This window comes from Diabrotica undecimpunctata, chromosome 10 (assembly GCF_040954645.1).
Source record: "Diabrotica undecimpunctata isolate CICGRU chromosome 10, icDiaUnde3, whole genome shotgun sequence".
Lineage (NCBI taxonomy): Eukaryota > Metazoa > Arthropoda > Insecta > Coleoptera > Chrysomelidae > Diabrotica > Diabrotica undecimpunctata.
The window spans coordinates 16,914,611-16,927,280 of NC_092812.1; the positions used below are offsets into that span (position 1 = coordinate 16,914,611).

General features: G+C 35.6%; 1 long non-coding RNA gene across 1 annotated transcript; it reads right to left on the bottom strand.

Moving 5' to 3' along the window:
- Positions 1-10,017: 10,017 nt before the first annotated feature.
- On the bottom strand, positions 10,018-12,147 carry LOC140451867 (uncharacterized). Its single transcript, XR_011952100.1, has 4 exons — positions 11,870-12,147; positions 11,419-11,656; positions 10,898-11,336; positions 10,018-10,839 (listed from the first exon to the last, which is right to left on the bottom strand). It is a non-coding gene; the product is annotated as an uncharacterized lncRNA (long non-coding RNA).
- Positions 12,148-12,670: the final 523 nt, after the last annotated feature.

The window sequence follows — 12,670 nt, forward strand, 5'->3', positions numbered from 1 at the left end:
GTTTCTTCATTCGGTCGCTAGCGATCTGAAGGTGGGAACGGACCAACTCATGTACATCGTCCATTCTTCTTCGTAATTCGATCACATAATCTTCACCTGCTACATCTTCTCCAGGTCGACACCCAAATTCTAGATCACAAGGTAGTCGCATTTCGCGTCCGAATAGGACTCTGGCTGGTGTCTGGCCCGTTGATTCGTTAACAGCAGATCTGTAGGCCATTGTGAAGAACGGAAGGTATTGGTCCCAGTCTCGCTGATGATCGGACACCATCTTTGTCAAATACTTGCCAACTGTCCTATTCATTCGTTCTACCATACCATCCGATTGCGGATGATACGCGGTAGTTCTTGTTTTCTTCATGCCTAGTCTATCACATATTCCTTGGAATAGATCACTTTCGAAGTTCCTGCCTTGGTCACTATGGATCTCCAAAGGCACTCCAAATCGGCTGATATATTCTTGGATCAACTTATCTGCAACGGTGGCGGCCTTCTGGTCTGGAAGTGCGTAAATCTCGACCCACTTACTGAAGTAATCCATTACTACCAGCATGTACTTGCCTCCATTTTCACTTTCTGGAAATGGCCCAGCGATGTCCAAAGCTATTCTTTCAAACGGGCTTCCAACATTATATTGTCTCATAGGAGCTCTCCTTTTTCGGTAAGGCCCGTTACTCGTGGCACAAATAGTACATTTCTTACACCAGTCTTTTACATCGTCGGAACTGTTCATCCAATAAAACCGTTCCCGAATTCGCTGAAGGGTTTTCCTTACACCAAAATGCCCTCCCGATGGACTGTCGTGTAACTGACGAAGTACTTCGGCTATTCTGCTCTTTGGGATCACCAACTGTCTTCTCTTCTCTGAACCGTCATCATTTTCCAGGACTCGTTTAAGCAAGCCATCTTCGATGATAAATGAGTCCCACTGGGCCCAATACGTCTTAACTACTGAGCATAGGTTTGATATTTCCTGCCAAGGTGGTCGACGGTTTTCCTCTTTCCATTTTCGGATTTTCTGTATAACTGGATCTCTCTCTTGTTCTTCCCTGATCTTAGTAGGCGTCCAGTCGTCGTTGACAATCGTCGTTCTTAGCACTGCTGCTTCCTTGGATTCCGTTTTGTTGCAGTGGGAACACTCTGCTGAGCATGGCCTTCTGGAAAGAGAATCAGCGTTTCTGTGGCTAACTCCGGCCCGGTGCTCAATCTTAAAATCGTATTCTTGGAGTCGTTCGATCCACCTGGCTATCTGACCCTCTGGATTCTTAAACTGCATCAACCACTTAAGGGCGGCATGGTCGGTTCGGATTAGAAACTTTCTTCCATAGAGGTATTGATAGAAGTGCTCTACTGATTTCACTACTGCCAGAAGTTCTCTTCTCGTGACGCAATAATTCCGCTCAGGTTTTGAAAGAACTTTACTAAAATATCCGAGGACTCGTTCCTGTCCTCCTTGAATCTGAGACAGCACTCCTCCAATTCCCACATTACTTGCATCTGTATCTAAGATGAACTCTCCTTCTGGCAGTGGATACCCTAAAATTGGTGCTGTTATTAAATGCTTTTTCAAGGTCTCAAAGGCATTTTGGCAGTCTATATCCCAGCGGTATTCTCTTGCTTCCTCTGTAAGTCGCGTTAATGGCTTAGCGATATCTGCAAACTTCTTAATAAACCTCCGGTAGTAAGTACATAGTCCAAGAAAACTTCTCACTTGATGTTTGTCAGTTGGTTTTGGCCATTCCTTAATGGAATCGATTTTTCCCTTATCCACGGCCACTCCTTCTTTACTGACTATATGACCCAGATAATTGACTTTACCTTGAAATAGCTGGCACTTCTTGGGGTTTAGCATCAATTGGGCAGCTTTAAGTCGATTAAAAACGTTTTCTAAATTCCTCAAATGATCTTCGAATGTCTCCCCCAAGACGATTATGTCATCTAAATAAACCAGGCATGTTTTCCAAGATAACCCTCTCAACACATTTTCCATAAGCCTCTCAAATGTCGCAGGAGCATTACAAAGTCCAAATGGCATAACGTTGAATTGCCACAATCCAGATCCTGTGGTGAAGGCTGTCTTTTCTTTATCGACTGGGTCCATTTCTACCTGCCAGTATCCAGACTTTAAATCTAAAGTAGAAAACAATTTACTTCCAGCCAATGTGTCCAATGTGTCATCGATCCGAGGCAGAGGATAACTATCTTTCTTGGTAACGTTGTTCAGCAAACGGTAATCCACACAGAACCTCGTCGTTCCGTCTTTCTTCTTAACCAGGACCACTGGAGAGACCCATGGACTCGTAGAAGGTTCTATCACCCCGTCTTTCTTCATTTCCTGAACAATCGTTTCAGCTTCCTCTCTCTTCGCCTGTGGTAATCGTCGAGCTGTTTGACGAATTGGCTTAGCATTACCAGTATCAATTTTATGCTTAACAACGGTAGTTCTTCCCGTCTTTCCTCCTTTCGGTACGAAAATATCACGATACTGCCGAAGAAATTCCCTTAATTTCCTTTTCTCCATCTGATTTAGAGACTGTCCTGCAACTGCAACCATTTGGTCGAATTTGTCTTTGGAATTATCAGATGTTGTCGCCTGACGGATTATGGATGTCACAGGTACACAAGTTCCTACTTTTGTCTCTTTCTTTATGGTCACTGGGTAGTCGTTGACATTGATAAGTCTCACAGGAATTTCTTTAGCCGAAGTCACCAATTCCTTTCCAATTATGATTCCACGGCCAACCTCATCGTCGTGGTTCCAAGGCTCCATCATAACAGGTCTCCCTTCGTCTACAATTCCCTGTAGTCGCGCTACTATGATCGTTTCGCTTCTCGCAGGCACGACTGTATCTTCTGTAATGGCTGCTTGCACAGTGTTGTCATTATGTGGATGGAGAAATACCTCCTCGTTGCCAACTTTGATTACCTTATTCTTAAAATCCAATTGGAATCCATGCATATTCATTACGTCCATTCCTAATATAACATCCTCTTCGATGTCAGCAACTATAACAGTATGGACAAACTTTTCTGCCCCAATTCCCAATTGTACCTGGATTTCTCCATGAATGTTGGCATTTTCACCTGTAGCGGTCCGAAGTCGTAACCTCGTTGGTAACAGTTTCTTTCGGCTGTTTATAACTGTCGGGCGTATAATGGTTCTGGTCGCTCCGGTATCCACCAACAACGTATGTCTTTTACCATTTATTTCTCCATCTACATATACACTATCTTCACGACACTTCAAAGAAGCTATTAGTATGAGAGGGTCTTTGGAAAAGTTCTGGGTCGAAGCTGCCCCCCTAAGGCTGACCCGTTCTAGTTTTCCTGATGGTGAGTTTCTTGATTTGCGTCGTACCTAGGGTGCTTACAGGAGCTTCGCACGTGTCCTATTTCGCCACAATTCCAGCATCTGATGGTCTTCGTTTTCTTATATGTCATGCTTTTCATCATATTAACGAGCTGGTCAAGTTTATCTTCATCTCCTTCCTCTTTTACAGTCCTAACTTTACTGTACCCGCCAGAGGCCTGCGTAGCTGACTCGTATTCGAGAGCGGCGGATAAGACATCAACCAGCGTCTTGTGACGAGCTAATCGTAGTGTTCTCTGCATTTCATGATCACGAAGACCATCAATAAACGTTTGAACGGCCAATTTTTCCATCATGTCTTCGGGAGCTGTTGGATAAGCATATCGTACTAATCTGGCAATATCTACCTCATATTCTTGAAGAGCCTCATCTTTCTTCTGTCTACGATTTTTAAGCTGCGACTGATATACATGCTCCAAATGTTCGTGGCCATATCGCATATTTAACCTCTTCTTCAGTTGTTCGAAATCATCGGTCTCCTCTACGGCTATGGTCTGAAGCACATCTAAGGCATCTCCTCGAAGAGCGATAGTCAGGTTTACAGCCTTTTCTTTTTCAGACCATCCATTCGCTCTTGCAGCTGATTCGAACTGTTTCATGTAGTTGTTCCATGACGATTTTCCGTCGAAAGTTGGGACTTTCACATGGACAGAACCTCCACTTCCTTCAAATTTCGGCCGTATTTCCAACTTACATTTCGTCTCGTCTTCTTTTATCTCCACTGTAATCGGATTGTTACCTCTCTCTGCTGTCCCTGTTTCTTCCATCTTCCTTTCCATCTCTTTAATCTTTTCTTCGAAGGCCAACTTATCGGCAGCAACTTGGTTTTTTAACGAAGATATTCTATCGTCCAGGGCAGACATCTCACAAGTGACTTTAGAGATTTCTGAAGAGATGTTAGCAGAAACTTTGCTTTCCAGGGAAGAAATCTCGTTAGAAACTTTGCTTTCTAAAGAAGCGATGTCGCCGGAAACCTTCGAAATATCGCCAGAAACTTTGTTCTCTAATGATGCGATATCACCGGAAACTTTGGCTACATCACCAGAAACTTTGGCTACATCACCAGAAACTTTGGCTACATCACCAGAAACTTTCGAAATCGACGAGAGGACAGCATCTTCAAATATATAAGTCTCTGGATCTAGTCCTTCTTCTAGCAAAGCGTTCTTTAGTCGTTGGACTAACTCAGCCTTTTTTCCGGTGGAAGCTAATTCTCTGTCTTCAAGATGTCTTCTTAAATTAGTCACTGTCAGCTCATAAATCGTAGCCATTTTCACAATCTATTTTATATTCACTTGTATTATTATTATAAGTCTAATTTATGTTCGATCTCACTCTGACACCATTTGTTGTGAATTTATTAAAAGGTTCAATATTTATAACACTTACGGATTTAATTTATTTCTTTATTTATATTTAACTTATCTGACAATAATTTATATAATATATCCGTACGTAACAAATTCGCGTGCGCGGGTCTTGAGAATTAACTGGCCCTCCATATAAAAATGTTGTATTTATATACGAAATCCTGATATACTAGAACAGCATCGAAAGATCGAGAAGCTTAGCCGGCTCATTCACCATAATTTTGGTTCTAGACTTCCACCGAAATTTCTACAATAAAACAGAATAATTAGTCATAAAAGTTAGGCCAGTATATTTATCGTAACAGTATGTATTTATTTAGCAAACGAAAAACTAGCTGAGGATTTCATAAACAGAAATGAAAAAATTCAAATAAACCATCAACTCTTACAAGCTCGTAGACTAATTAGCCCCAGTCAGCGATTAGTATTGTCCAATGTCTGTCCCTCAATCCCACACTCAGTCCTAATATCCGCATTAAAATCACATGGATTAAATCTTCTGTCACCTATAACATTCCTAAGAATAGGCACATCAACACCACAATTCCAACATATTTTGAGTTTCAGACGCCAAACATACATATCTCCACTAAATAACCAGCCCTTACCTGATTTTTTTCTTATCACATATGAGGAAACGACATACAGAATTTTCCTCTCATTAGATAACCAAGCTTGTCAAACATGTAAACAAACCAACCACTTAACAAAAAATTGTCCAATGTCTACTGCGATTACAACAGATAATTCAACATCAAATAATCCAGTTCCAAATATAAACCCAATTGAAAATACAACTAATCTATCAACTCAAAAAACCCAGACAAACACTAAACAACAACAATCAAAAGAAGAAAGCACACAACAAGAAACCCAACCACAAAATAACCAACAAGAAAAACCACACATGCAGCTAACCAAAGAAGATTCAGAAACAACAAACTACCCAAAAATAGATATAGAAAATAAGGCAACGCATATAAACACAGGGAAAGCACAAAACAAACGCACAATCTCCCAAGTCTCTCCACTAGCTACTACATCTACAGAGGAACCTACTTTTATTACACCAAAAAATAAGGAGAAGAAAGTAAAATCAGATCAAAATGTCAAACCACAAAAAACACTAGAAGAAATGCTAAGATACTGTAAACCTTTATTTGAGAACCCAAATTCCATAACTTACGAACAGTTATTAGACTTTTTTGAAAACTGTGAGAACTCACCAGACCCGTTAAGTGTCACCAAAATGTATACAGAAGAAACAACAGAGGTCACAGATCTATTAACTAATATATACCCTTACCTAAAAGACCGAAAAATTAAAGTCACACAATGCACTCGAATAAAAAATAAAATATTAAAGCAAATCAACTTAGACCTTCAAACAGACTTAGAAATCGACGCATCAATAGAAAATTAATAACACATCATTTTCAACTCTCTAATTCAATGGAACATAAATGGGTATTACACCCATTTAGAAATGTTAAAATTACTAATTTCAAAACATAAACCTAGTCTGATATGTTTACAAGAAACCCACTTCAAAAACAACAAAGCTCATGACTTGAAGAATTTCAATTGTTTTTTTAGAAATCGAGAAAATTCGAAAATTGCAAGCGGATGGGTAGCAATCTACATAAAAGATAGCTTTGACGCTAAACTGATAAAACTCACAACAACTATTGAAGCAATTGGAATTAGAGTCACAGACACAATTTCTTTTTCAATTTGCAATATTTACATTCCCCCCAATAAAGAACCCGATTCAAAAGAAATTTCAAACTTATTAAATCAACTACTTGCTCCAAGGATAATAATTGGAGATTTCAATGCACATAATCCGTTATGGGGTTCAGCAAAACTAACATCTCTAGGTCGAAAAATAGAAAAAATAATAGAAGAAGTCAACCTAAATATTCTTAACGACGGACAACATACGCGCTTTGACACAAGAACAGGTGAAGGCTCTTGTATAGATCTACGTATTTGCGAACCATCAATTACACATACTCTTACGTGGGATGTGTTACCAGATCTATATGATAGTGATCACTACCCTATCATAATAAGCAATGAACTACAATCAACTACCCCGCAACAACTAAAATGGAATTTAAAAGGCGCAAATTGGACAGAATTTCAAAATTACGTTGAAAACAACCTGCAAAACCTAAATGACAATGTAGATATAGACAAAACAATATACTCTCTGACAAATGTAATCACAGAATCAGCAAAAAAGTACGTTGGAATAATTAAGTACGATCACAAACATCAGTCGGTACCTTGGTGGAATCATGACTGCAAAGAAGCATTAAAACAATCGAAACAAGCTTTTAATAAATTCAAACGACAAAAAACTCAAGAAAATTCTATAGAATTCAAAAAATTAAGGGCAGTCGCTAGGTATACCATTAAAAAAGCCAAACGTGACTCTTGGAGAGAATATGTCACCACAATACATAGTTCAACTCCTATAACAGCTATATGGAAAAAAGTCAACAAAATGTCTTGTTCCAAACCCCATAAAGCAATAAACTTTTTAACTCAAAATAACACTATTTATAAAAGCCCAGAAGAAATATCCAATATACTAGCATCTACTTATGAATATAACTCAAGTAACTTAAATTATACTTCCAATTTCTTAAAAATCAAAATAAAAGAAGAAAAAAATCCTATAGAATATTACGATCCAAACAATAACGATCTCAATATACAAATAACAAAGGAAGAATTAGAAAATGTATTTCAGAATTGTAAGAACACTTGTCCTGGACCCGACAATATACCGTTTATATTTCTTAAAAATTTAGGCCCTCAATCTAAAGAACACCTGCTCAAAATCTACAATATAATCTTATCCAGAAACGTATTTCCTAAATCATGGAAAAATTCAATCATAATACCTATTCAAAAACCAACTAAACCAAAATCAGATCCACAAACATATCGACCGATATCACTCACATGTAGCATAGGTAAAATATTAGAAAAGATAATAAACAATAGGCTTATGTGGTATATAGAAGCAAACAAATTAATTATTCCAGAACAATGTGGTTTCCGAAAACATCGCTCAACTTTAGACAATCTCGTTGACTTAGAATCAGAAATCCACGAAGCATTTGCAATAAAACAGCATTGTGTTGGAATATTTTTTGATATAAGCAAAGCATATGATACAGTTTGGAAATATTCAATCATTAAAACACTCAGCAGCTGGTTAATAAGGGGTAACATATTAAAATACATTTCAAATTTTCTTGAAAACAGACAATTTCAAGTTCGAGTTGACGGAACATATTCTCAAACAAAAATTCAACAAAATGGTATACCACAAGGATCAAATTTAAGCACAACTTTATTCTTAGTAGCAATAAATTCGATATTAACACAAATTGAAAACCCCGTCAAAGCTAGATTATACGCTGACGACCTAGTTATTTTCTGTAGAGGAAAAAACATAGCAACGATTCACAATCACATTCAAAAAGCGTTAACACACATTGAGAAATGGTCAGCTACAAGTGGACTTCAGTTTAACACTACAAAAACAAAAGCAATCTGTTTCTCAAAGAGAAATCAAATCCAAACAAAAGAATTATATCTACACGAACAAAAACTAGATTATGTAGAAGAAATCCGATTCTTGGGTATGACGTTTGATAAAAAATTAACTTGGAAGACACATATTCAACAGCTGAAAAAATCCTGTCTACCTGGTATAAATTTACTATGATCCCTTGCCTTTAAAAACTGGGGTGCCGATTATTCAAGTTTAATACTTATTTACAAATCCATAATTCGATCAAAACTTGACTATGGAGCCATCGTCTACAACTCCTCCAAAAAAACACATTTGAAGTCACTGGATATTATCCAAAATAGATGTCTACGTATTTCTTTAGGTGCTCACTACACAAGTCCCATTCAAAGTCTTTATTGAGAAAGTGGAGAACTTCCTCTTTCTTTCAGAAGACAATATCTAAGCCTAACATATGCAGCGGCAGTGTCATCAAACCGAAATAATCCAGTACTGCATAACGTTTTTGCTGATCGATTTACAAATAAATTCCAACAAACACATCAAATTGATCATCCTTTTTACTTTCGTATAAAATCATACTTATCCAAATTAAATTTTCAATTTCCAAAAACCTATGATACCTCTTCAATCCAGAACCCAGCACCATTGACAATATCTATTCCTGATATCGACATCAGTCTAACAAGCCTAAGAAAATCAGAGATATCATCAACCGTCATTAAACAAAAGTTTTATACACTATTAAATAGATATGGCAATACCTACAACGTATACACCGATGCGTCAAAAAATTAATACAGAGTTGGAGCAGCAATTTATTCGGAAGACTCCTTAGTTAGTTTCAAATTGCCATCAATTACAACCATCTTTTCGGCTGAATTATTTGCAATCCTAAAAGCACTATTGTTAATACAAAAGAAAAACAAAGAAAGATATATAATAATCACAGATTCTTTAAGTTCATTATCCTCACTGACTCAATTGTACTGTGACAACCCCCTTCTACTTCTTATTAAAAAAGAACTTAAAAACATTACAAATAAGAACATCCAAGTTCACTTTTTATGGGTGCCTTCTCATATAGGAATTGAAGGTAACGAAGTTGTAGATAAACTGGCTAAGAACGCACTAACTAACCCGATGTCCGAAGAAAGTAATATATTGGTACAAAATGATTTAAAACCATACCTAAAACAAAAAATAATTCAAAAATGGCAAGAAACTTGGAACAACACTCCATCAAGGCTATACGAAGTCAACAAACATTCACATCTTTGGAAACCAAAAATAAAAGACAGGAGAGAGCAAGTGATACTTACCCGTCTCCGTATCGGCCATACACGACTTACTCATGACTATTTATTACAGCGCAAAAATAAACCAGTGTGTGAAGTGTGCAACAGTGTTCTAACGGTTAAACATTTTTTAATACAGTGTCCCAAATATAATAGTGAACGACTCAAATATAACATACCCAACTCCCTAAGAGATGCCCTAGAAGAAAATACAGACACCCGAAAAATATTTTCCTATCTTAAAGACTGCCACCTCCTTCAAAAGATCTAAAATGAACATTGTAACACACAAAGATATTATTATTATTATTATTATTATTGTAAACTAATGTATATTTTACTTATTGTATGCGTTAAAAAAAAAAAAAAAAAAAAAAAAATATTAAGTATTATTAATAGTAATAGTATTCAATATTAGCTGAAAAACTTATCAGTAAAGGAAATCACTTTGAAAGGCAACACAAAAATTAAATCGACTTCAATTAACTAACCCTACTATTAAAATAGTTCATGGAAGATGGGCTATAAAACACAAAGAAAGCGCTGAAGCGTTTGCCGATCACCTGGTGAATGTGTTCCAGCAAAACTCTAAGCAAAAAAATAACTCTGATACCAAATAAAGTGAATAATAAAATAAGTCAACTAATGGAGTTAACTAAATATCTCAAGAATCATCTTAATAAAGAATTATATCTTAATCTAGAACCAGAATCCAGGGAAACCAACGACCATACTCCAGTTGTAGAACTATTTAGCGAAGATAATAGCAGTGGTAATGAATAGACATCATAGAATTTTTTGTTATTTCTATGAGGATATTATATATGTTCATGGTCCAATGTATTTTGCTAATAAATATTTCAAAATTTTATGCATTACATCGACATACATATTTGTATTAATTAAAGAGCGTTTTCGGAAGCAGTATGCCCATTTTCTAAAATTTGATGCATAATTGTTTTTAAAATATGATCAAAAATTTTTAGTGTCCCCATCATTTAACAGCAATGTAATTGTATTGGATAAACATTTTTCAAACTCCTCTTCTGTGGTATTCTACTGTAGAATTTTAATAGTTTTTTCAATTCTTTTTGTTTTCCAAACCTTCAACTTTATTACTTTGCCATGCACGGTCAACATGTCAGGAACATTAAATATGTTGAGTAATTGCAGTACCCATTACTGACAGCCATGCATTAAAATATGCTTCTGCCAAATCGGATATAAATATTTTTGGATGATATTCACCTACAAATTGGGTAAATTATAAATATAAAATGAATACATTTGTAATTTAATTACTTACCAACTTCAGTTTTTATATGTTGAAAAAATAATTGATATATGCAAACATCTTTTCTATTAGCAAACATGAAGGCTACTAAAAAACCTTGTTTAAATTCATCTAAAACCATCAGTTGTCAATTCAAAATCAAACGAATTCAAGCTGTGCGTTCCATCAATTGTTGAAGTACCTGGTTTCCAAATTTGCATCAAATTGTTTTTTGAAATTTATTCACAATTATGAGGCAAAAATTTCATTGCTTCAATAATGCTCCCTCTGTGCCTTGATTTTTATGGAACAATATCGGGTTTTCATCAAGCATTTTTGAAGTATTTTCTTGTACCCACAAATCCAAGGAAACTGCATAATTTTTATGTATTTTATGTTCATGTCTGACATAGTAAGCAAATCTATTCTCGTCAAGTGTTCCCCAATGTTATCATAAACACTTTTTCCAATTCTGAAAAAATACATTTTATTTCTACTACTGATAAATTCATGGCAATTACATCATCTTATAATATTAAAATATATTTGCTTACTTTTTAGGTGGAATTCCAACAACAAATTTAAATGCAACTTTTTCTCTGTCTTGCTTCGGGAGTTTAATTTTTCCAAGCTCAATTTCGTGCCTATAGTGTGTTTTTGACAATTCACCATAATTTTATCATTCATGGACAACTTTTATTTGGCTAGCGCATAATGAATTCATATGACATAAAACTTGAGACTTACAATTACGCTTGTATTGCTTATTTAATACTTGCCTTCCATCATGACCTGCAAAGAAAAAAAATTGAAGGGGTAAATAATATATAGTACCCATCTAATATGAAGTTAGGTTACTGATTCAACTGACTGTTTCAAAAAATAAATTCTTCAATAAAAAAGATATTTAATCAAGAAATGTCCATTACTATACATTTTTAATTATTATATTTTATTCTAACCAAAATAATATCCTACTAAATTAAATACTAAAATAAAACTTACCATCAATATTTGTAAAATTAATTGTGTGACATTCAAACTTTAAATTATGAATATTTTTCAGGTGATTTATTAAAAATATTCCTTGCTGAAAGGAATTATCACAATCAAGTTCCAAAAACTTAAAGCCCCATACATTTTAAACCCCATATCACAATAAAATTGTATCTCAAATCTCAATATTTACACATTACAGGTATCTTTTAAAAAAATAATGTCACCAGCAAATGACCAAAAACGAAAACAACAAATAAAAGAAATTAGGTTAAGTCCAAATCCAAATTCATAAACGTCAAACTGTTGCCAAAAGCTTAGGTGGTGCGGGTGCCATGTCGGTAAAATAAGCTCTCGTTAACAAGGAGATCACTACAACGGCGTTCTCTGTCAATTTTCTTTATGAAGCACTAGATGGCGCCTGATATTTTGCTAAATTATCCAAGAACGACAGTCATGCAGAAATTATTTTGCAACTTTCTACTTTAAACAAAAACTATAAAAGAATGTACAAATAATATACGAACATTGCGGTTATTATTTGCATATTTTATACTTTTATTTAAAGTATAGAAAGTTGCAAATCATTTCTACGTGACAGGCGATCTTCTGTCAGGAAAATATAAGGCGCCATCTTGTGTGCTTTACAGAAGAGGGACAGAGAATATCATGGTTACAGACGATTCCTGTTATTCAAAGATTGATTTAGAAAACTGTAATTTATACAGGCATATAAGGTAAACATGATTTAAAAATCGTTTTTAAATTTAATATAACTTTATTTCATTTATACAATATTGTTAAATGCCA